This window comes from Schistocerca gregaria, chromosome 1, assembly GCF_023897955.1.
Source record: "Schistocerca gregaria isolate iqSchGreg1 chromosome 1, iqSchGreg1.2, whole genome shotgun sequence".
In the NCBI taxonomy this organism is placed as follows: Eukaryota; Metazoa; Arthropoda; class Insecta; order Orthoptera; family Acrididae; genus Schistocerca; species Schistocerca gregaria.
This window is the reverse complement of record NC_064920.1, coordinates 990,843,025-990,868,428: the sequence shown is the minus strand read 5'-3', so window position 1 is coordinate 990,868,428 and position 25,404 is coordinate 990,843,025. Positions and strand designations below refer to the sequence as shown.

The 25,404-nt window shown below is 42.2% G+C and overlaps 1 protein-coding gene across 11 annotated transcripts in view; it reads right to left on the bottom strand.

The window, feature by feature from the left end:
• Positions 1–25,404, bottom strand: part of LOC126278161 (skin secretory protein xP2-like) — a 522,599-nt gene that overhangs the window by 423,189 nt on the left and 74,006 nt on the right. For 6 of the 11 annotated variants that reach the window (XM_049978142.1, XM_049978060.1, XM_049978067.1 and 3 more), the window contains exon 2: positions 13,342–13,414. The exons of 3 other annotated variants lie outside the window; for them this stretch is intronic. The gene's annotated coding sequence lies outside the window, so the exon portion shown is untranslated. Of the gene's footprint in view, positions 1–441; positions 717–13,341; positions 13,415–25,404 lie in introns of those variants that run through there. 2 more of the 11 variants (XM_049978193.1, XM_049978171.1) reach the window with 2 other exon arrangements.

The window sequence follows — 25,404 nt, the reverse complement described above, 5'->3', positions numbered from 1 at the left end:
AGAAAAAAGTGGTTAAATGGCTCTGAGAACTATGGGACTTAACTTCTGAGGTCATCAGTCCCCAAGAACTAACTAACTAACTAACCTAAGGACATCACACACATCCATGCCCGAGGCAGGAGTCGAACCTGCGACCGTAGTGGTCACGCGGCTCCAGACTGAAGCTCCTAGAACCGCTCGGCCACTCCGGCCGGCAGAAGTATTACAGACTGAAGACGGGTGAAAGCCCGAAACGTCATTTGGCATAAATAAAGCTATACACAATGAGGCTGGTCGCTGTATTTCTCCAGATAACGTAGTGTGAAATGTAGAGACTACGACAGTCCAGTCTTTTTTATTGCAGTTGGAACGGAGGACCGCTCACGACGTCCAGTGTGACGCTCGCGCCCACACGCTGACGCTGGAGAGCGCTAGCCGAGTCCTGAGCAGGTGGCCGGTTACCTCTGTAATGACTGCATGCAGCTCCGGTCAACGGCTGTCCAGGTGGTTCGGGCCGGCACGGCACTGCGCGGCGTGGGCGCCGGAGCGTGTCAAGGCCGGCGGCGTGCACGCGGGGCACATGCGAGGCGCCAGCGCACGCGCTGCCTCCCCCACCGGCAGCGGCGGCGTGCGACGCGCTTTGTGCACGGCGGATGCAGCGGGCGCGGCTTCCTGCTCACCGCGGCTGGCGGGCCGGTTCCGCGCGGCCGGATCAGCCCGGCTCTGCCGTGCTGTGACGCTGAGCGCCGGAGCGCCGCATCACACACAACTGGTCGCGCTGCCTTTTTTGCCAGGAAACTAGCTTTTCTGCTGCCTCATCGACCCTGATGAGGGCGTCATCTCCATTCGTATACACAAGTCTACAGCTGGCCAGAATTTTGTGGCGCCACATTTGTTTTGTTATGCAATTAAGTTAGAAACAAACTTCGCCTCCAGATTTTCTGTGTGTCTCAGACACGAGAGTGAGGCGGAACATCCCCTCTGTACTGGAGTAGCTTTGGACCAGGTTAATTTTAATGCAAAAGACTTCAAAAAATCTGTACTTGCTGGTGGCCACCGAGATGGCACTGACCGTTAAAGAGGTTCCTTGGTCTGAAGGACGCCAGGAGCCCACGTATGCTCGTACCTTCCTAGAATCTACTAGTCGTTTAGGACCAGCCAGCCAGGTAATTGCAACATAACAGATTTGTAGAGTCCATCCAGAATTCACTTGTGAGGCGACGTGGCCACTTCTAGGAACGGTCGTTTATGGTGACAGTAGGAAACAATGCCTGCCCTGGCAGTCTGCTGTGCTATTGCTGGGACGGAGTTTTAAAAAGGACCCAGCAGAGCCGCTCAGGCCCATTTTTCTCAGTGTCCTGGAGGAATCAACACGTAGAGTCGTAGTCCCTTACAGTGATGTTCAAATGTGTGTGAAATCTTATGGGAATTAACTGCAAAGCTCATCAGCCCCTAAGCTTACGCACTACTTAACCTAAATTATCCTAACACACACACACACACACACACACACACACACACACACACACACACACACACACACGCACACATACCCGAGGGAGGACTAACCTCCGCCGGGACTAGCCGCACAGTCCATGACTGTAGCGCCCTCACAGTGACTACCTAAAGTCCGCGAAAGATATACATATGTGGAAATAATTCGAAAGCCAAGATCTCTTGAATACTGTTTACTAGATGAACGGTTTCAACATACTAAAGGTGCCATCATCGGATCTGAATGTAGCTTAACATACGTAAGTCATTCAGATCCGATGATGGCACCTTTAGTGTGTGGAAACCGGTGATCTAGTAAACAGTATCTTGACTTTTGCATTATTTCTATAACAGAGTTATCGCTCCACAACACACTGTGTGTTCACTGCAAGATATAAATATGTTTCACATACACTGGCTTGATTTAAAAGGAACGGAGTCCTACAAGCGCCCGCCCTCTATTTTCTGGCTGAGAATTAAAGTAAAAAAAAATCAAGGACAAATGGTGAGGCCGGAGCCACCATCAGGCCAATGGTGGGCCGCATACGGCTTCCGGACCGCGGTCTGCGCATCCCTGCTCTAAGGCCGCCTCGCTCACTCACGTAACACAGCCAGTTGCTGCGACTGACAGGCAAGGTAACATGCCATCATGTTATTCATTGTTATTATCTCTGTCGCTCATCTCAAACTTGCAGTGTCTTCCTTGATGTCATTTTGTAACTTTATTTTAAATTGGTGCTTGATCACATCTGAAATCCGTTATCAAATACTAGTGCACTTTACCCAGATTTCATTGCTTAATATTTCAATTAGTGAGTCAAATTTAGCTACTTCCATTGTTTTGATCGTGACATGGCCCTTCGTTTTCAAACTGATTGAGTCACACCTTGAAGAGGGTCCAGTCAGGCAGGCCTTGTCGCACAACCGGAAAGCACATGTCTGGAAAGCAAGAGTCCGCATTAGCCAATATTGGCCCAACCACGGGGATATTGCCTTTAAACAACGATGTGTGTGAGGAGTCGCCAGAAATGTTTGGGACTTCACATTAAACTCTTGGTCTTTTTTTCTAGATCCTCTCTGGATAACTGGGGAGGTGAAGGACGCACTAGTCGCCAAAGCGGCGTCTAGTTGAGAAACTTGCACCCGGTCATTGAAACACACGCAATTACTACTACTACTACTACTACTACTACTACTACTACTACTACTATTATTATTATTATTATTATTATTAGAGTAGAGTCGATCCAGGTGCTTTAAAGCCACATGGTACGGCGTCACTTCCTTAGGGTTCCACTTGTTAGAAGTAGTAGGGGCAGAAGCGGGAAGAGGAGGTGACAGGCGAAGTGTACCACACCCCAAGTTCCTCGCCTCTTGTAGAAGTCGTGCTTTGAGGCAAATACCACAATTGCTTTCCGATGTAGTTCCCTTTGATTTCAGTGCATTTTCCAAATCTTTATCCACTGAGTAGATTCCGTTCCTCAGCCGCAATTGTGCGTAGGTTTAGACAGTGCTCTTATCCTAGTACAATGTAATCAAGTTCTACACACATAGTATCGTTGAAGGCTTCTTCAAAGGCTCTTTCCAGTGCAATGGAAAAAATGTATTTAGTTAACTTTTCATAAGTCTGTATCATTATTCGGCAGCTGCTGCTGTTTTCAGTCCGAAGACTAGTTTGATGCAGTCCTCCACGCTACTCTATACTGTGCAAGCCTCTTCATCTCTGAATAACTACTGCAAGCTACACCCTTCTGATCCAGTATTCATCTCTTGGTCTCTCGTTCGATTTTTACCTTCAGCACTTCCCTCCAATAAGGAATTGTTGATCCCCTGATATGTCTGAGAATGTATCCTATCAACCGGTCCCTTCTTCTAGTCAAGTTGTGCACAAATTTCTTTTCCCACATTCTATTCAGTACCTTTTTTTATTAATTACGTGATCCATCCATCAAATCTTCAGCAGTCTTCTGTAGCACCACATTTCAAAGCTTTTATTCTCTTCTCGTCTATGCTGTTTATTGTCCCTGTTTCACTTCCATACATTGTTACACTCAATATAAACATACTGTCGAGAAAAAATTTAATATCTCGTTTCTTAGGTTTTCAATTCACTCAAGAGTTATTGCTAAAATAGTGCATACGGAGCACCTGAAATGTTTACATTTACAGCTCTACAGCACCAGCGGCTCTTAGGTAGCAGGTATTGACTCATGCGTCATGCCACGCCTGCTCGGCCAGTTCGCGTAGTCCTTTAAGAGGAGGTAGCTGACGAGTCGCACGAGTCACTTCTCGTCCCATCGTATCCCACACGTGCTCGATTGGACACAGCCGGCCGCTGTGGCCGAGCGGTTCTACGCGCTTCAGTCTGGAACAGCGCTGCTGCTACGGTGGCAGGTTCGAATCTTGCCTCGGGCATGGATGTGTGTGATGTCCTTAAGTTAGTTAGGTTTCAGTAGTTCTAAGTCTAAGGGACTGATGACCTCAGATGTTAAGTCCCGTAGTGCTTGGAGCGATTTGAAGGATTTGGATTTCGACTGGAGAGAAGTCCGGAGATCGTGCTGGTCAGGAAAGTTGCGGCACGTTTTGCAGAACAGTCAGTTTCAAGTGCAGTGTTTGGGCAAGCGTTATTCTATTGGAACAGTACATCAGCTCCCTGTTGCAAGAATGGCAAAAGAACACTCTGCACGTTCCAAGCGCTGATTAACGCCCCCTTCAGAAACACCAAAGGTCAACGAGGGTTGTAGCTTATCGCACCCCAGACCGTAAGGCGTGGAGTGGGGACTAGTGCATCTTAGACGAATACACTCTATGAGGCAGCGGTCGGCAGGTGTGCGTCGTACGCACAAACGACCATCAATTGTGCGCAGGCAGATTCTGCTTTCATTGCTGAAGACCACGCACCATTCGAGCCGTGCACGTCGATGCTGTAGCCTGACTGGAAGACGAGTTAAAGGTGTGCGCGCGCCTGCAGTCCCACCGCTAATAACGGGTTCGTCACAGTTCATGTTAACATGTTCATGTCACAAACCATCTTATCTGTTCTGTGGCAGCTGTACGATCTGCCATGCTGTCCTTACGATACGACGATCCTGGCGGACGTCTTTGCTGTGTGGACGTTCAGAACGTCGCCCACGGGTGTGTGGATGTTCACGTGACCACTGATAACAGCACCGTTGCACAACCGACGCAGCGCGTCCGAATTGTGTGGCAGTTCTCGGAAATCCCGCACTTGGAAGTCCACACTTTCAACGAAATCCTTCAAACTCGCTCACTTGGCTGCAGGAACCACGAGTGCGTGACACGGTTGCTTGCTTGCTTGCTTCACACGTTTGCACCAGACTGAGCTTTCCGGCTGTGAGCATTCCCTGCTAAAGCGTAGACACAGACGACACTCTGGTAGCTATATCATTATCCTATCTGTTGGTGGACGACGCTGAAACCATTATCAATACATCTACTATCCCCTAGGTGACATATGCCGTCTTCGGATCAAAATCGACGTCGTCTTTCAACCTGTACTAAAATTTTTTCGGCAATGTACTTTCAGAAGCGACTTCTTCACATATAAATCTATATTCGGCGTTAAATTTCTCTTCTTAAGAAACGCTTTTTTTGCCATTACCAGTCTACAAATTACATCCTTTCTACTTCGGCCATCATCAGTCATTTTGTTGCCCAAACAGCAAAACTTTCAGGGTCTCGCTCCTTAATCTAATTCCCTCGGCATTACCTAATTTAATTCTATTACATTTCATTATCCTTGTTTTGTTTATGTTCACTTCAAGACAATGTCCAAGCCATTCAACTGCTCTTCCAAGCCCTTTGATATCTCTAACAGAAAAAATGTTCAAATGTGTGTGAAATCTTATAGCTTACACACTACATAACCTAAATTATCCGAAGGACAAACACAGACACCCATGCCCGAGGGAGGACGCGAACCTCCGCCGGGATCAGCCGCTTTTTTTTTTTAATCTTATTTTGCTTTATATTGGGCGATAAATTTGTTCGTAGCGCACATCCGAGTTCAGGTTCTTTGTTGATCCGTTCACTCAGTTTTTTATTACAGAGGGTAGCTAACCCTCTGAGCAAGCACGCTGAACTACAGTGCCGGCTGACCGCTCGGCTAATCGCGCGCGGCTCTCTAACAGAATTACAATGTTAAGTTTTTATTTCTTCTCCCTGGATTAATTCCTACTACTAATTTTTATTTGGTTTCCTTTAATGCTTGCTCAATGTACAGATTGAATAACATCGCCGCTAGGTTATAACTCCGACTCACTCCCTTCTCAACCATTGCTTCTCCGTCATGCCTCTCGCCTCTTGTTCTGTCATGCCTCTCGCCTCTTGTAACTGCCGTCTGGTTTATGTACAAGTTGTTAACAGCCTTTCGCTCCACGCATTTTACCATTATTACCTTTAGAAGTTCAAAGAGTATTCCAGTCTAAAGCTTTCTTTAACTCTAAAGTGCAATAGTGAGGTTTATGGTTCAAGGGGGGAGAGGATCTGGTAGCTTCAAACGTTCAAAATTAGTTGCGTACGTCGGAAAATTCGTCACATTGTCTGCTATGGTCTACGTCTGGCTTAATCTATCTTAACTGCCACAACCTGTACGTAAAGCTAACTTTCAAAGTAAAGCCTTGACCCGAGCACTGAAACGAAGCTGTAAACAAGAGGACGCATCAGTGCGCCTACTGAATTTCAGTGTCTGCAATATACACTCTATATCAACTGAATTAACGCACTGCAGTCGTCGCTTTCGCTGAGATGATGACGAAACTTCGTGGCATGCACTCCTTTGGACATCGAAAGCACGGTCTAGGTTATCGCTAGATCTTTCGTGGTTTGCTGACGGTACGCCGTGATTGCAAAGAAACTGCTCTGAGCGCCAGAGATTTTGAACCCGTAATCTTTATACTACAGTGTAGAGACCACTACTCTGGACCTTAGTCAAACATGTTACTTTGGCGCATAGACACGTAACCAAAAACTGGAAGAGGGACAAGAGAGAGCGCTGATGGCTCCAACCCTGCCCTCAGAATTTCCTGACCGTTGGACATGAACAGTTTTCTCCTATGAGTGCAACAGATTAAAAGTACATAATTAAAAAGAAATTTAAGTTATTGTTAAGAATATTGTTATTAATTTTAGAATGTCAGAACGTGTGCAACTTGTAAATCTATAATTTTTAGGAGAAGAACAATATTCTGTGATACTGTTGCTGTGGTACAAGTTGCGTGCGTTTGTAATTAACCCTCACAAGCCGTTCTGGACATCACGTTAACAGCATGTATACTGTCCTTGTGTTCGAGTGGCAACCTCGTAAATGGAAAGTATGTCTTTTCTTTAGTACTTTGGACTTGGGCTTTCCTTAGCTCTTTGTGAACGAATCAGCTGGTGAGCTCCAGTTACAGCGACCATTTTATTACGTGATCTACAGGTTTTGTAATAAGCCTCGGTGCCAGCAATGTTGCGTGTTTGGTCATGTCTGGTTTACGGGTTAAAATCCGAAACGCTTTTACGGAATAAATTTTGCCTTCGCCATGTGGAACGCTGTGATGTTTGACCATCGGGGATACTTGGTGATCCCAGTAAACAAGGTGACGTCTCGGCAGTCCTCAACTGCAATAAAATAATGATTTCGACCGCGATTTCCCTCAGCTTTGTACAAGTATCTGTATAATCTTTACTTAAAATTTTAGGAAAGTCATATTTCAGTACTACCAGGCGTAGCTATTGACGTAAACCTTTACTACCATTTCATGATCATGAAACCAATGATGAAATTCGCAAATGGTACAGAAAAGGACCTGTAGTTGAGAAGATGAGGGAATGCAGTCTACAGTGATATGGACATGTACTTCTAATAGGTCAAGAAATAATAGCCAAACGTGGACTTTCGTGCAAAGTTGATGATAAACGACCTATTGGGAGACCGAGGCAAAGTTGGCTAGATAACCTCCATATTATACCCAAGATGGCGCGGCTCCATCTTGACCACGCAAAAACTTGCGCCAAGTGGAGACAGATAACCAAAATGGTGCAGCCTCCTGCATTGTGGGCTCAACTGATCATCCTCACCCACAAAATTCTTTACATCAGTCCGTACGACAGCTTCCTTATTATGGATTGAAAAACAAATAAGTAACTTCAACTTTTGTAGTCCCGTCTTCCACAGTTGCGTGTAATATTACGGTATACTGATAATTATTACTTTATGGACCGTCTGACAGCAACTGAATGAAACACAATTTTAGTGCCATACGCGTTTCGCCTTTATTTTCTGCAAGGCATCTTCAGTGGCAGGTTGCGTGGACGATTTCCTACATATTACGCTCCTATTGCATTTTTGTTGTTGTTGCTTTTCTTCCTTCTTCTTCTTCTTCTTCTTCTAAATGCCAGTTTGCGGTTTTTTTCCACATTTCACAGCACTATGAATTGGCACTAAAATTGTGTTTCATTTAGTTGCTGCAGACGCTCCATAAAGTAATAATTATCAATACACCGTAACAATTAAATAAATAATGTTTCAGTGACGCTTAACGATTGTTTGCAATTTTATTTTGGACATCACAGTAAGTATGTTGCCGTATAGGCTGATTTAAATAATTTTTACGGTACCTGATGATCGGTGGATCGAAACTGGCAGTAATGGTTTATTTCATCACCACCTCTTGATGGTTCTCAAGTATGGCCTTTCGTGAAATATTTATGAACTTCGCAGGTCTGTAGGGCACCACCTGCACAAAATTTAGTTACAAGTAAATATTTGGTATTCACGGAGGACAATGTAGCGCTATAATTAGTCAGCCATCCTGATCCGTGACCGATCAATCGCCGCTAACGGCATATGGAAGTTGGGAGCTGTGTCCAAGATGCTAACGTCTTTCTCATTGGCGTCACAGATGTGCACGCTGTAATTGAGGTCAAGTCCCACCTGAGAACCACACAAGCACCCTCAATGTCCCGCAGTGTTCGACAAACCATTGTGACACAGTTCGGGCTCGATGGAGTGACGTCTTACTCTTCTTACGATACAGGTCGCTTCCAGGTTGCTGTAGGTGAACAAATGGATACACAGTGTCGGGTGATAAGTTCCGATGTCGTTTTCCAGAGACAGATAATAATGAACGTACAGAAGGTACCATACCATCCCATGTGAAAATCGTCCATACTATAATAACTGCAGCAGTTGTCTGCAGTGCATTGGCAAACGTTACATGTCGTTTTCGATGTAACAGCGTCCTATCACTTACGTATACCACTCTGTACTGGCGGCAGTTTCCCATGCATTCAGCTTTGAATGGTGGTGTTCCTGCGTCCATGCTAATCGATGTCCCCTACGATGTTCGGTGAGAACAGGTGCAGATGTAGGGTGATGTCTGCGGTATCACGTAAGTGTTGTGACTGCTGACCGGTTGTGTTGTGCAGTACTGAACTGAGCAGTTACTTGCTGAGTGTCCTGTCCATCCGCTGTTACAATTCACGATTTTCGACAACACATGACTGTCCACGGCAGCTGACTGAAGCTCGTGCTTTCTCCATCATCTCAGTGCCGATGACACACTTTTTAGAATGTATCACAAGAAAATCCCAGTCTCTGCATCATCTCTGAGACGGAGTGTCTGCTGTGTCGTGCAACAGCTATGCTGATACCGCAAATCTTGTCAGTCCTGCGTTCAACTGTACAAAATTTGACGCCGTTCCCCTCACACGACACCACTCATTATTATACTCAAGAGTGTGTACATGAATGGAATTATACTTGTTCTAGACAAATTAATGTGCAAAACCAAAGGACTAAGTATTGACAAAGTGTGCGGAGACCCTTATCAAATATGAGTAACAGAGAATGTTGAAGGTACAAAAAATACGGGCTGCACCAGTGGTTACAAGTTTGTTTGATCCATGAGAGAGAATGAGTGACATGCTGAAAAACCTGACCTGGCAGACGCTTGAAGGTAGAAGCAAACTACGCCGTCAAAGACTAAACAGTTCCAAGAGACAGTATAAAGTGATAAATTTAGGAATATACTACAACTCAATACGTATCGCCCCTGAAGCAAGCGCGAAGACAAGATTAGACAACTTACAGTGCACACAGAAGCAGTTACGCAATCATTCTTCTCGCGCTCCATAAACGAATGGAACTGGAAGAAAATCTCTATGTGGTACAATTGCAAGTACCCTTTACCATGCACTTCAGTAATTTACAAAGTACAGACTATATGTGGTGGCAGATTATCTGATGACAAAATATGTTTATGGTCAAAGTAAAAACGTGAATAAAACCGCAACTGAAGTGCTACATTCATTACAGCCTCCTCATCAACTGTGAAGCTGCGATGGAAGCTCGTGAGCGTCCAGGTTTACCATTAGGACCCGTAGTTAACAACAGAGTGAGCCCGAGAAAGGGAAGCTGTAACGCGCTGTTTCCCACATGGAGACAATGTGGACTCTCTCAGCTAATTACGGCTGCGCGGATGCTCGCCGGTCTCTCTTCTGTTACGAATATGCAGACAAGTCCGAATTAGCTGCGACTCTCAGCACTGTTGTATATTTGTGGTTGCTAAGACAGTTTACGACGCGAATAAATACACCTTTCTTGGTTTTTTTTTAATTTTATTTTTGTTCAAAGGAACCATACGTCTCTGACAAATGTTTCATCATTGTCTTCTGGGAAGTTGGCATATTAAACAGCGAGAAAGATACGTGGTTTTCTTTAGTCATTGCAGCAAGTGGGTAGGAAAGGTAACAAAACGCTGCATTCTGAATCTGCCTTAAAACGACTTGATAAATTTTTGGAATATTTATTGGCAAAGACTGTCTGTAGCTAAATTAATAATTGGAAATGCGGTGGAGTGGGGAGAGACGTGGAGGGGGGGGGGGGGGGGTGTTACTAAGAGAATATGTCTTCTGTATATCAAGACAATGAAAGTATCTTTTGTAGCGCCACAGGTTGGTTACTACCATGCGCCTGCAAGGAAAACAAATTAACGATGTTTTCTGTAACTGAAAATTAAATTTCTTCCAGTCAAGTTATTGTTTGTATTTAAATTTCGGAAACTTCATCCCTTATGGAAAAAATCAAATAAAAAAATACGCATAACCAAATATTGCAGAAGTGTTAACAAAAAAATTAATAGCGTGCAACACCTCAGCACATCAACACTGTTGAGTGGGTGAAGTACAGGCCACTCAAAAATAAGAAAGGAGCCGCTTTGAAGGAGTTGAAGGAATATTTCTGAAGAAAACTTTTTGCTATGATCTTCTACGCTATAAATACACTGAAATCCTGAACAAAGATAACACATTGCCTTCCAGAAAACAGATAAAACGAACTACATCATCATTAAACGAATGGCACGTTTCACACTGAAACGACAAATTCTGAACTACCTATCCAGTGCAAAGAGATTCAACATAACAGCAGCAACAATAACAGTAATAACAATAATTATTATTATTAAAAAAGACTGCTCCTGCAAATACTATAGATTAAAACACAACTTGTCAAAATAGTGACATTTGCTTCATTTCGATTGATTCTCTTAATTTTGTCCATTATCTTTCAAAGCACAAATTAAAACATGAAAGATAATGTTGGTAAACTTATGTTCGTGTCTATTACAAATCTTAGCATATTTACTTATTTAGTATTAAAATCCTGGCGATCAAAGATCATTACTTTACACCAGCAACTCACATTTCACAGGATATAAACGCTATAAAAACAAATTAATAGTTCTGGATTGAAGTAGGAATACACGTAAGTTACTTTTGCACACATATATACATTAAGGCTGATATTTTGTCTTCATTCATTCGTAATAGACGATTATTTTTAATTCACTCTTATACAACTCCCTGAACTACATCTAACAAGGAAAAAATATTAACTCGCTTCCCTAATTTTAGCTGTGTTCATGGTTTCCATATTCTTTTAACATGATTTTCTAATTTATAAAAGATAAATAAAACATAACTTTTGCCCCTTTTTTACACCTGCAAAGTATTTTACGATCCTGTTTCTCGTCTGTGACACGTCAAGAATTTACATTGTACTTTTTCTAATCGTGTTGTTTGCCTCAGCCAGGGGAGTGTACTCTTTTGTCGGAAGTGGCGTTATGTGCATAAAAGGTAGAATTATAATTATAATTTCAACAGTATGGATACAAAATCAATCAGCCGTAGTGAAAACAAATTCTAACGGTGTCGTGAAACTTGACATCAGTTGTTGTTAGTCAATATTCCGTCAGTCAGAAGTAGTATATACACACAAAAATGACTTTAACCGTGTTCGTATTGGCGCTGGCAGACGGTTATTGTTAGAAGCAAATACCACCAACCGAAAAGTAATTAAATTTGTGATAATTTACTAGTAGGGAGTTTATAACTTCCACGCTCACAATCGATAGAGGGTCGTTAAAATAATTACGTTGTTCAATCTAAATAAACATGGTTCTTCATTGTCGTGGTAATTAAAATTAAGATTATTATTCATGCAATAAAAGAACTCATCTTTTTCGTGCTCTTAGTTGCTGAAAGCCTAGTTGCGATACCGTGAAGGATATATTCTAACATACAAGATTTTTTTCTGGTTTCAAGGGGCAATCATTAATAGTTTATATCTTTGAAACAAAATGAAATGCAATTACCAGTCTTGCGTGACAGTTTAATGGTTGGTTTGTTGTTTGCTTGGTTGGTTTGGAGGAAGGGACCAAACAGCGAGGTCATCGGTCTCATCGGATTAGGAGGAAGTCAGCCGTGCTCTATCAAAGGAACCATCCCGACATTTGCCTAAAGTGGATTCGGGAAATCACGGAAAACCTAATTCAGGATGGTCGGACGCGGGTTTGAACCGTCGTCCTCCCAAATGCGAGACCAGTGTGCTAACCACTGCGTCAGTGTAATGTAATGATTTTTTAATCGATGACGGTCATATGAATATAAAGAAAGGCTATATTGAAGTAGGTCTGGATCACGGAAACATTAAAAATGTTTGAAGTATTGGCAGCAGGGTTTAGAAGTAGGGCAGAAAACTGGCAGTATTGTCGGTAAAGCTTAAGTCGACAGTACGGTTCACGATGTTAACGAGAAAATAACTGTATCTGTACAACCACGAGTAGAAATGCGACCAGCTGCTAGTGCTGCAGTGTTTAAAAACTTTACATGACCACCGCAAACATCTGTTAATGTGCCCGTAAAGGTCTAGTACGCTAATCAAGCGAGCGATGAATTCTGTGTTTCCGGTACTCCTCTCCATTATGAGTTAGGCCTATGCTGATCCAGTTGCAGTGTTGAGAGTGGTTTAAAGGCATGTTTCGAAAAGATGAATTTTCTAATTTGACAAGTCACAATTTACGGTTGGAGATAAACTGCTACAACTGATGTTTTGGTCTCCTGAAAACACTATTTTCCGGAGGGCAATGAAATGAATGTGGGGTGCACTCCATAATCGTGCAGTTTGATTAGTGCTTTCTTTTTTTCTAAGTACCGTAATTAGTTAGTTGCACCTTGAATCATCTCCTTTTCCCTGCCACTCGACAGTTGCATGTAGATGACTGACTCTACATACAACCCTATGATTCTCGACCTCTCTCACTGATTCTTTTGTGCGCACTTGGTGACATTTCTCCTGGGCGATAGACAGGTCGAAGAACAGTTAGTGAGGTAGCCTTCATCGTCTTCAAGCATAAAATAACACAACTTCTATATATGGTGGTAGAGGAAGCGGGGGAAGGGCAGAAGGAGGGAAGTAAAAAGATTTTTGGAGCGGGAGCAATGAAAACAGTTGCCGTCATTCCAACAACCATTTCCGTCATTCCAACAACTATTTCGTGATGGACAAACTGGATGTAAACTTGCCTTGCAAAACCTGGTGCTCAGGTGATGACTACTGATTCACAGTCAGTAGCGAAACACGCGACCCTTCACTCGCCTGAAAATAAAAGAATAATTCATTTCAGTGATCCCGACAGAAAACAATATTTAGGTAATGCAGCATAAATGGGGATTTGTCCCAAAGTTTGTTACATTTTTGAGCTTGTACTGTTACCGAGAATGACAACCAGTAACACTAAACGAAATTTATTATTCCTTTCTTCTTACCTTCTATTTGGCACATGTCAGGCAAGATGATCATTAACACCCTGCCAGCTAGGTAACTAGCACACACTATCATCAAGCGTACCTACCAACAGGCGTAGCTATACTAAACACATAAAACAAGAACCATTCCTCAGAGATATTATTTGTTCGATACTACATGCAGACATCGAGGAACTGTGCTGATTCAAGAGACTTTTAAAAAAAGAGTGGATTACGACGGCCCACCTGTTTGGTTGACGGCGCCTCAGTAAAGCACAATACACGCCCGCCTATGTTGAAACTCATAGTGCAGGAAATCACCTGGGAACAGCACTTCTCATAAACACATGTTACTGACAAATATAAAAGAAGCAATAACAGACAGAAGAAAATCTTAGGACCGAATGAGAGCGAAATCCCGAAAATAGGACGTCAGGTTATTTACAACTAACATGCGTACAAGTTTACACATATTGTGCTGTTTATTTACATGTAGAATCTTTACTTACGCAAGGAAACAAGGAAGACGATATTGATTATTAGGAAGTCATGATTCAGTTTCTGTTTACTTGAGGTTCGTACAAAGAATTCTACCTGAGTTGCTGGAGAACGTGTCCTTGACTGTTCATGAGAGGACGTGGATAAAACACAACGGTGCACTGCCTTAATTCGGTGTGGATATCGGCAACAATCTCCTTGATTTTTTCTACGGGGATATTTAATGTGTGTGAGACCCAAGTGGATACGGAGATAGATTCAGTTGCCAGAATGGTAGCACCAGGCGTATTTGCCAGGGTGTATTACAACTTGTTCGCCGAGGTCATGATTGTATTGAGGTTGATTTCCGTCAGTTTCAGCACATTTCGTAAGATACAGTGCAAATAGTGCGTTCATTGTGTCGGTGATGACATTTGCAGTTAACTTTAACTAACGTACATAAGAAAGTACACAGTAATGTGATTTTACTCCTATAATCTCCTTAAGCTCGCTTCTCTGACCCAAGGTTCCCTGCCTCAAATCGTTCAGTGGAGCATCCTCTATACCTTGTTAAATTTTTGCACGCTCTTACAGAAACACTCTGTACAATGTGCGTCTGAAAATATCAGTGACTAGTACCAAAAATAAAGGAAACAATACTAGCAAACAAAATAACTGTACTGCCATCCAAAGAAATCACCATAGGCTATAACACACTTAAGGCATCTGTATCACAGCATTTGAAAACTGTTAGCAAACGCTTCTCATGGAATCGCTCGAAGCACCGTGATCACGCGTTGTTGAACATCCGCATCATTGCAGAACAATGACACCTGGAGCATACAATATGATCGTGGTTCAGCGACCGTCAATGGCACGGCGTTAATCGTCTTCCCCACCTCCATCGGGTACAAATTTATGATGGATCAAGCCCTTGCTGTTGAAAAACGCAATCAATACCATCTTAATCCTTAACAGTTAGCTGATTTTCTTTGGGAGCCGGGGAAGCCCATTAATACCATACAGTTGACTTCGCTTCGTCTCCATATCGTACTTTTATCAGTTGGACTCTTCTCCTGTAATGAGCGAATATCCAGCAAAGCGTAACCTTGGTGGTTCGAGCAATTCCACAAGAAGCGTCTGCTGACAAGTTTACAACCGTTCCATAACCTATACCAGAAGAGTGCTGCAGCTCATAGTGATTACTTTGACGGTCAGCAAAGATATTTTGTTAGTAACTTTATTTTACTTTATCTTCTGATACCATACACTCAACTTGTCAGACGAATCTCGTACTAAGAAACACGCTTGATAACTTCAAACTATTGAGTGCCTCGATGAACTTTAAGCTGCATTTCCCCGACTATCCCATCAGCTGTATTCTATAAAATGTAGCTGCTGTGATAGAGAAAAAGGGAGAATGGTCCCACTAATATATTATAAAATGGAACGGAGGTGCCCGGACCCATGGGACGTCAGCATGATAGCTGATTATTGATGGTTACTGCAGAAGGAGTGTCCTCAGGCAGTGTACAAAAGAATGTAATAAGAAATGGAGTTCTGATAGGTTAAGAAGAAAGAGAAGATAAATGACTTTGTATTACTACTGAAGAAAACAATACTTCATTATAATGTTAAGAGTGTTTTATTCAGCCATGTTTTTTGAATAAAGGGTTTTTGGAGCTTAACACCTCAGGCACCAAGTTGTTGACAAGAATAATATACTGAATAATGGAAAAGAAAACTGAGGATGTGTTAGTTGACGATAAGTTTGGTGCCAGAGAGGCACCTCTCACGTTGCAGTTGATAATGGAAGTAAGGCTAAGGAAAAATCAAGACACGTAGATAGGATTTGTCGACCTGGAAAAAACGTTCGACGGCGTAAAATGGTTTAAGATGTTCGAAATTATAAGGGAAATGGTGGTAGACTATAAGGAAAGACGGAGAATGTACAACATGTACAAAATCAAAGTGGGGGACAATAAGAGCGGAATACGACGAACGAAGTGCTCGGATTAAAAAGGGTGTAAGGCAAGGGTGCAGTCTTTCGCCCTTAGTGTTCAATCTGTATACCGATGAAGCAATGACGTGAATAAAAAAAAGATTGAAGAGTGGAATTAAAATTTAAGGTGAAAGGATACCAATAGGATTCGCTGATGACATTGCTACCCTCAATGGAAGTGAAGAAGAATTCCAGGAACTGTTGAGTGGAATGAAAATTCTAATAATTCTGCTTCTTAGGCAACAAAATAACCCATGATGGACGGAGCAAGGAAAACGTAAAAAACAGACTAGCACTGGTAGAAAGGCCATTCCCGGCCAAGAGAAGTCAACCAGTGTCACAGGTAGACCTTAATTTGAGGAAGAAATTTCTCAGAATTTGGAGCACTAAATTGTATGATTGGGAAACAGACTGTGGGAAAACCAGAACATCTAATCGTCTGAGATGTGGTGGAAGAACGCTGAAAATTAGGTTGAATGATAAGGTAAGAAAGGAAGAGATTCTCTGAGTTGGCGAGGAAAGGAGTATATTGAAAACACTGACAACAAGAAGGGACAGGATGGTAGGACATCACGGAATAATTTCCTCGGTACTGGCGGGAGATACAGGGAGTAAAACCTGTAGATGAAGACAGAGTTTGGAATATATCCAGAAAGTGTGTGAGGATGTAAGTTGCAGGTGCTACTCTGAGATGAAGAGGTTGGCGTAAGAGAGGAATTCGTGGCGGGCCGCATAATATCAGTCTGAGGACTGAGGACTTAAAAAAAAAAAACTCTCCCATACCACCACTAATTTAATTATGTTTCTTCTCCTACCATGTATAGGAATTACGTGGACAACATTTCGTTTTTTGTTATCGTTCCTGGTGTTGCACTTTAACAGTTATTTGGTGTCCAACTGTGCTTAACATCACAAGCTGACATCTCTCACGAGATAGAGTACGACTTAAGAATATCTTCATGATTCGCAATAATAAAATGCCGAGGAAGTTCTTCAGGTAATCTTCATGTGTATCGTTAGTGAATTTGTGCTGTGCGTTACTCGAACAAATATTTGCAGCAAGTCTTGTTAGTTTATCCAGAGACTGATTCTACATGTATGCAGAACCCAACTGCGTAGCACTTTTAAAACGTAAGGAAATACACGCTAACAACAGCTGCCGCTGCGGGCAAGTGGCGTGGGAGCTCGCAGAGGACTCAACGCGCAGCGTCCGTGGTTCAGGACGAGAGCCCGGCAGGCGCGGCCAGTCTAACTCGGATAAACATTTCCTTTTTTTATTAAAGAATACATACATGATTTTGGAGGGTTCTCCAAAATCTTTCCGCTTTGTTATTTACATTTTTTGTGCAGTTAATCTTATTTGCCGTCACTGATACATAGTTTCTATTAAGCTTCTTTTTTTAATTATTATACGTATGTATACATTTTCTTATACCTCTCTGTAATGGTTCCTGTCAATTCGTTTGGTTCTGTCTCGTGATGACGGTTCATAACCGCTTGTAGAACAGCCTTCTTCAATCCCACTTTGAATCTCTGCGGCTCCATAAGCACGAATCACTTGAACTCAGAGATATTTCTTCAAATACCTTATAGTTAATGAGTTCGAACATTGTTTGCGCAAATTTTATGTAGATCAATTCCATCTTCTATCACTTTGCAATAAACTGTTGACTGTACCGCGTAGTTCCATAAAACATCCACGACATGAATTGGACTGATGTGATGCATGCTGGCCGAAAAACAGAAGTTTATAGTATTTATGTGGAAACTTTTGAATAGAAGAATAAATGTCCTTATAATACGATCGTAAAGTCATAGCGATTATACTTTAAACATACCTGAATATTTAACAGTGCAAAGCTAGTATGATCTAGCACGTGTAAACACACAGTGTATTACCGTTAGTTCCATCTACACAACTGCCCGAATGAATGTACCGTAAAGGACCCATATCTTGATACCATACAGCACACAGCGCACGTGTTGTGGTGTAGCCGCGAGCAAGTGACATATAATTCGCAAATCATATTTCTTTATAATTCTAAAACCAAGCATTCCCACAAGGAGGGACTACCACTCCTGCAGTCAGCGACACACAATGAGTCCATACGTATGTTTCATCCAAATACAACTCGAAGTTGAAACGCCATTTCAGCGTTTCTAGAGTGTTTTGGCCAATTACTTTCTACTATAAAACATAACAAGAGCTGACAAGTGCGAGAATTATCGGACAATCAGCTTAACAGCTCATGCATCGAAGCTGCTTACAAGAATAATATACAGAAGAATGGAAAAGAAAATTGAGAATGCGCTAGGTGACGACCAGTTTGGTTTTTAGGAAAAGTAAAGGCACGAGAGAGGCAATTCTGACGTTACGGCTAATAATGGAAGCAAGGCTAAAGAAAAATCAAGACACGTTCACAGGATTTGTCGACCTGGAAAAAGCGTTCGACAATATAAAATGGTGCAAGCTGTTCAAGATTCTGAAAAAAGTAGGGGTAAGCTATAGGGAGAGACGGGTCACATACAATATGTACAACAACCAAGAGGGGATAATAAGAGTGGACGATCAAGAACGAAGTGCTCGTATTAAGAAGGGAGTAAGACAAGGCTGTAGCCTTTCGCCCCTACTCTTCAATCTGTACATCGAGGAAGCAATGATGGAAATAAAAGAAAGGTTCAGGAGTGGAATTAAAATACAAGGTGAAAGGATATCAATGATACGATTCGCTGATGACATTGCTATCCTGAGTGAAAGTGAAGAAGAATTAAATGATCTGCTGAACGGAATGAACAGTCTAATGAGTACACAGTATGGTTTGAGAGTAAATCAGAGAAAGACGAAGGTAATGAGAAGTAGTAGAAATGAGAACAGCGAGAAACTTAACATCAGGATTGATGGTCACGAAGACAATGAAGTTAAGGAATTCTGCTACCTAGGCAGTAAAATAACCAATGACGGACGGAGCAAGGAGACATCAAAAGCAGACTCGCTATTGCAAAAAAGGCATTTCTGGCCAAGAGAAGTCTACTAATATCAAATACCGGCCTTAATTTGAGGATGAAATTTCTGTGGATGTACGTCTGGAGTACAGCATTGTATGGTAGTGGAACATGGACTGTGGGAAAACCGGAACAGAAGAGAATAGAAGCATTTGAGATGTGGTGCTAGAGACGAATGTTGAAAATTAGGTGGAATGATAAGGCAAGGAATGAGGAGGTTCTACGCAGAATCGGAGAGGAAAGGAATATGTGGAAAACACTGATAAGGAGAAGGGACAGGATGATAGGACATCTGCTAAGACATGAGGGAATGACTTCCATGGTACTAGAGGGAGCTGTAGAGGGCAAAAACTGTAGAGGAAGACAGAGATTGGAATACGTCAAGCAAATAATTGGGGACGTAGGTTGCAAGTACTACTCTGAGATGAAGAGGTTAGCACAGGAAAGGAATTCGTGGCGGGCCGCATCAAACCAGTCAGTAGACTGATGACAAAATAAATAAATAAATAAATAAATAAATAAATAAAACATAAGTAAACACCATTCACATTGACAGTGATGAAACTCGGACTTGTCTGTCTCCTAAAATATAAGTCTGCCAATTCATTAAACACATTTTCATAAATTAACACAAGAATTAAATTACTTTAGGTTTACCGAAAGCTGTCACAATGTAAATATAGTACCTACTATCATGACAGCTATGAACGTAAAACTTTGTTTGTTCACAAGTCTATTATACAATATATAACTATGAAAATGCAAAATACTAGCAAACTGTAATAATATCTAACACTATATGTGTGTGTACCGGTTTCTCACACTTTTTGTATTTCACAAAACGTAATAGAATTTCTGTTTCCATAATTTTTTATGAAGAACGGGCTTTGCTTACATTACATATAATCTATGCCAATTCAATGTACATTGTATTTGCTACAACACTCGTGCTTTGTGAATTTTCTGTCGCATCATCTGTGGACATATTGAAACTTCTGACACACAGTTTTTGGCACAGTTGTTTTTTTTCTACAGCACCATCTTTCTATACAAACATCCGTGTGGTCGAACCATTTATACGTGTATGTGGAGGGAGAGAAGTGGGGTGCTCTACACTACCTGCTATCTGTGTCTTTAGAGCTCAGGAAATTATCAAATCTCTGCTGGTATTCGGCGGAATATGTACTACTTTGAAAGCAGTACACAACACAAAACTAATTCTGTCCATATCTTAGTAAGTTGTTGTAATTCATTGTTAGCTTCATTTTCTATAGGCCTTTTTTCTTACATCGTTTTTTGCTGTAAGGCACCATCACTCTAAGGAACCATCAGCGTACGTCACATGTACGAAATAATATAATTTTAAATGTGAACTGTCCTGTGATGAAGTTCTGACCGTGTGAAATTTGTAACAGTGCTGTTTGGCTTTAATACACAGCATTATTAACAGTGGCTGGTTGTTGTTTTTATACTGTAATAATAATCCATATTTCGACCCAGCCACGGTCTCTCCATCTCAGTTTTTGATAAAACGGCATTAAAGAGAATATTTGCGCCCGTAAGAGAGAAGAATAATATGGATTTGAGAATACTACACACGGATGAAGTTTGTAATGTATAAAAAGAATCAGATATGGTAGCAAAATTCAAAGGCAAATTATTACGATGGTTAGAAAATGAAATTAGGGTGTACCATCAAATAAGTATACCGAAAGAATTACAGATCATCCCACAATAAAACATCTTGGACGTCCGCGTTAAAGATACCTCGACAGTATTTAAAGTGATATGGAACAATTAAACCGAGCTAGGAAAAAGGAGGATTATTTATAAAAAATAAGCCAAATGGGTCAACATTGTCATTCTGCAGCTAGAGATTTCATGATTTGCGAAAGTTTATGAAGACGCTGCTGTTGTTCCTACTGATGGCGACGATGACGCAAGAATATGTCTAATTATAATACAATGTGTAAATAAAAACTGTGTCGAAACTTCGCCGAAAGCAAGGTCACTTTTACGGACGAATCACTCTTGCAGTTACAAGACGACGAATGCAAGTTACCGTCAGAATATACCTAAAGAAAGATAAGATGAATGGCTTCGAAGGAATTAGAGCTGCAGTAGTGTACTGAAACTTATTCTGTGTCAACAGAGATCAAATTGATCTTCAGTACTGCAAAATTTCCTTAGCGCCCTTCGCAGTGCTTCCTTGAGGTCGGCTGCGTAATCTGACCTACCCTGTACACTTCTGAACGGCGAACATGGCGCTCGGTCTAGAGCTTAACGTAGTGTGGTCGGTAACCAAACACACAGGCAGGCAGACTGCGCACGCCGCGGTCCGTGCAGATGACCGGAGCGATACCGGAGGGATGTGTCTGGCCGCGAAACGCGAGACGTGCAGCCGGGGTCGGGGTCGCGTTACGGCCGCGTGTTCCAGCTGAGCGGGGACACCCGACACGAGCCCTGGTCTAGCCTAGTTCTGGACAGCCGCCCTTCCGTCAACACCGCCACACAGCGCTCTAAAGTCTACCTTCTTAATCTAGCAGCTCTGCTTCTTCACATTCTCAGGCTGTTGTAGGTGGTTCCTTTTCGTTACTACACGCGTACTGTACGAAACTGTAAATACTGATCAGGTCATCCCTAATACAGCGCCGGTTTAACTTCTTGGGGCCCGCAGCACCTATTCAGCAATAGGAGTACGCACTTTTTTTAAACGTTCTGTACATCCACATGATATATAAAGATAACGTCTAATAACATATTCTTGCACTTGGCACAACTACAGGATGGTATGCAATTCCCTCACTGACCAACGTGAAACACTGTACGGGAAACCACTAAAACAACTGCTCAAAGTTTGCTTTATTAGCTCAGTTCACACATCAAAGAAAAACCACTCTTTTAGCCGATTAAATTTTTAAATGTATTTTCGTCCCTTCCCATGACGAACGTTGTTAACCCGCTTAGGTGACTCCGCAGTCATGTGACTAGGGCCTCCCGTCGGGTAGACCGTTCGCCGGGTGCAAATCTATCGATCTGACGCCACTTCAGCGACTAGCGCGTCGGTGGGGATGAAATGATGATTAGGAATCGCTTGGTTCAGGAATCATAAAAGAAGGCTGTATACATGGAAGAAGCCTGGAGATACTGGACGGTCTCAGATAGCTTATATAATGGTAAGACAGAGATTCAGGATCCAGGTTTTAAATTGTAAGACATTTCCAGGGGCAGATGTGGACTCTGACCACAATCTATTCGTTATGAAATGTAGATTAAAACTGAAAAAAAACTGCAAAAAGGTGGGAATTTGAGGAGACGGGGCCTGGATAAACTGAAAGAACCAGAGGCTGGAGAGAGCTTCAGGGAGAGCATTATTGAACGATTGACAAGACTGGGGGGAAGAAATCCAGTAGAAGAAGAATAGGTAGCTTTGAGAGGTGAAATAGTGAAGGTAGCAGAGCATTAAGTAGATAAAAACATTAGGGCTAATACAAATCCTTGCGTAATAGAAGAGATATTTAATTTAATTGATGAAAGGAGAAAATATAAAACTGCAGTAAATGAAGCAGGCAAAAAGGAATACAAACATCTCAAAAAGAGATCGACAGGAATGCAAAAGGCCTAAGCAGGGATGGGTAGAGGACAAATTTAAGTATGCAGAGGCATATATCACTAGGGGTAAGATAGATACTGTCTAGAGGAAAATTAGAGAGACCTTTGGAGAATAGAGAACCACTTGCATGATTATCAAGAGCTCAGATGGAAACCCTGTTCTAAGCAAAGAAGGGAAAGCAGAAAGGTGGAAGGAGTATATAGAGGGTCTATACAAGGGCGATGTACTTGAGGACAATATTACGGAAATGGAAGAGGATGTAGATGAAGATGAAATGGGAGATATGACACTGCGTGAAGAGTTTGACAGAGCACTGAAAGGCCTGAGTCAAATCAAGGCCCCAGGAGTAGACGTCATTCCATTCGAACTACTGACAGCCTTGGCAGAGCCAGGCCTAACGAAACTACCATCTAGCGAGCAAGATGTATGACAGAGGCGAAATACCCTCAGACTTCAAGAAGAATATACTTATTTCAATCCTAAAGATACTCTCTTTAAAATTCTGAAGATGGCAGTGGTAAAATACGGGGAGCGAAAGGCTAGTTACAATTTGTACAGAAACTAGATGGCAGTTATATGAGTCGAATGGCATGAAAGGGAACCAGTGGTTGGAAAGGGAGTGAGATAGGTTTGAAGCCTATCTCCGATGTTATTCAATGTGTATATTGAGCGAGCAGTAAAGGGAACAAAGAAAAATTCGGAGTAGGAATTAAAATCCATAGAGAAGAAATAAAAACTTTGAGGTTCGCTGATGACATTGTGATTCTGTCAGAGACAGCAAAAGGACTTGGAAGAGCAGTTGAACGGAATGGACAGTGTCTTGAAAGGAGGGTATAAAATGAACATCAACAAAAGCAAAACGAGGATAATTGAATGTACTCAAATTAAATCGGGTGATGCTGAGGGAATTAGATTAGGAAATGAGACACTTAAAGTAGTAAAGGAGTTTTGCTATTTAGGAAGTAAAATAACTGATGATGGTCGAAGTAGAGAGGATATAAAATGTAGACTGGCAATGGCAAGGAAAGCGTCTCTGAAGAAGATAAATTTGTTAACATCGAATAGATTTATGTATCAGGAAGTCATTTCTGAAAGTATTTGTTTGGAGTGTAGCCATGTATGGAAAACATGGACGATAAATAGTTTGGACAAGAAGAGAATAGAAGCTTTCGAAATGTGGTGCTACAGAAGAATGCTGAAGATTAGATGGGTAGATAACAGAACTAATGAGGAGATTTTGAATAGAATTGGAGAGAAGAGAAATTTGTGGCGTAACTTGACTAGAAGAGGGAATCGGTTGGTAGGGCATATTCTGAGGCATCAAGGGATTGTCAATTTAGTATTGGAGGGCAGCGTGGAGGGTAAAAATCGTAGAAGGTGACCAAGAGATGAATACACTAAACCGATTCAGAAGGACGTAGGTTGCAGTAGGTACTGGGAGATTAAGGGGCTTGCACAGGATAGGATAGCATGGAGAGCTGCATCAAACCAGTCTCTGGACTGAAGACCACAACAGTAACATCGAAGGAATTCTGAGGCGTGCTTCTAGATTTGTCACTGGTAGATTCGATCAACGGGCGAGTGTTAGTGAGATGCTTCGTGAGCTCAAATGCGAATCCCTGGAGGAAGTAGCGCAACACTGTTGAGAAAATTTAGAGAACAGCCATTCTCAGAACGATCGTACTACCGCCAAACTATAGTGTGTGTAAGGACCACGAAGACAAGATAAGGGAAACTAGAGCACGAACGGATGTATATAGATAGCCGTTTTTCCCTTGGTCTATTGGCAAGTGGCACAGGAAAGGAATGGGGCTAGCAGTGATAAATGGTATCCTCCACCGTAGGTGGCTTGCAGAATACATATGTCGATGTGGAAATTCTGCTAAATTTGCAAGATAAGAGAGAGGTACCGCCAGAATTAAAGCTGTGAGGGTGTAGCTTAAGGGTGTATCACTCTGAGCTTTTGCCCGGAGAAAGCGACGGTCCCAGCTTCGAGCCCAGGTCCGTCCACAGATTTAATATGCAAGGAAATTTGAAATCACCGCACACTCCGCTGCAGACTGAAATTTCGTTCGGCCGGCCGTAATAGCCGAGCGGTTCAAGGCGCTACAGTCTGGAACCACGAGACCGCTACGGTCGCAGGTTCTAATCCTGCTTCGGGCATGGATGTGTTTGATGTCCTTAGGTTAGTTAGGTTTTAAGTAGTTCTAAGTTCTAGGGGACTGATGATCTTCGAAGTTAAGTCCCATAGTGCTCAGAGCCTTTTTTTTTTTTTTAATTTCGTTCTGTTTAATATCATGGAGATAATGTACCACCACCACCACCACCACCACCACCACCACCACCACCACCACCATCATTTAAGACTGATTATGCTTTTCAGCGATCAGTCTGGAGCATAGCCCCCCTTATAAATTTCCTCCATGATCCCCTATTCAGTGCTAACATTGGTGCCTCTTCTGATGTTAAACCTATTACTGCAAAATCATTCTTACCCGAATCCAGGTACCTTCTCATTGGTCTGCCCCAACTCCTCCTACCCTCTATTGCTGCACCCATGAGTCTCTTGGGTAACCTTGCTTCTCCGATGCGTGCAACATGACCCCACCATCTAAGCCTGTTCGTCCTGACTGCTGCATCTATAGAGTTCATTCCCAGTTTTTCTTTGATTTCCTCATTGTGGACACCCTCCTACCATTGTTCCCATCTACTAGTACCTGCAATCATACTAGCTACTTTCATATCC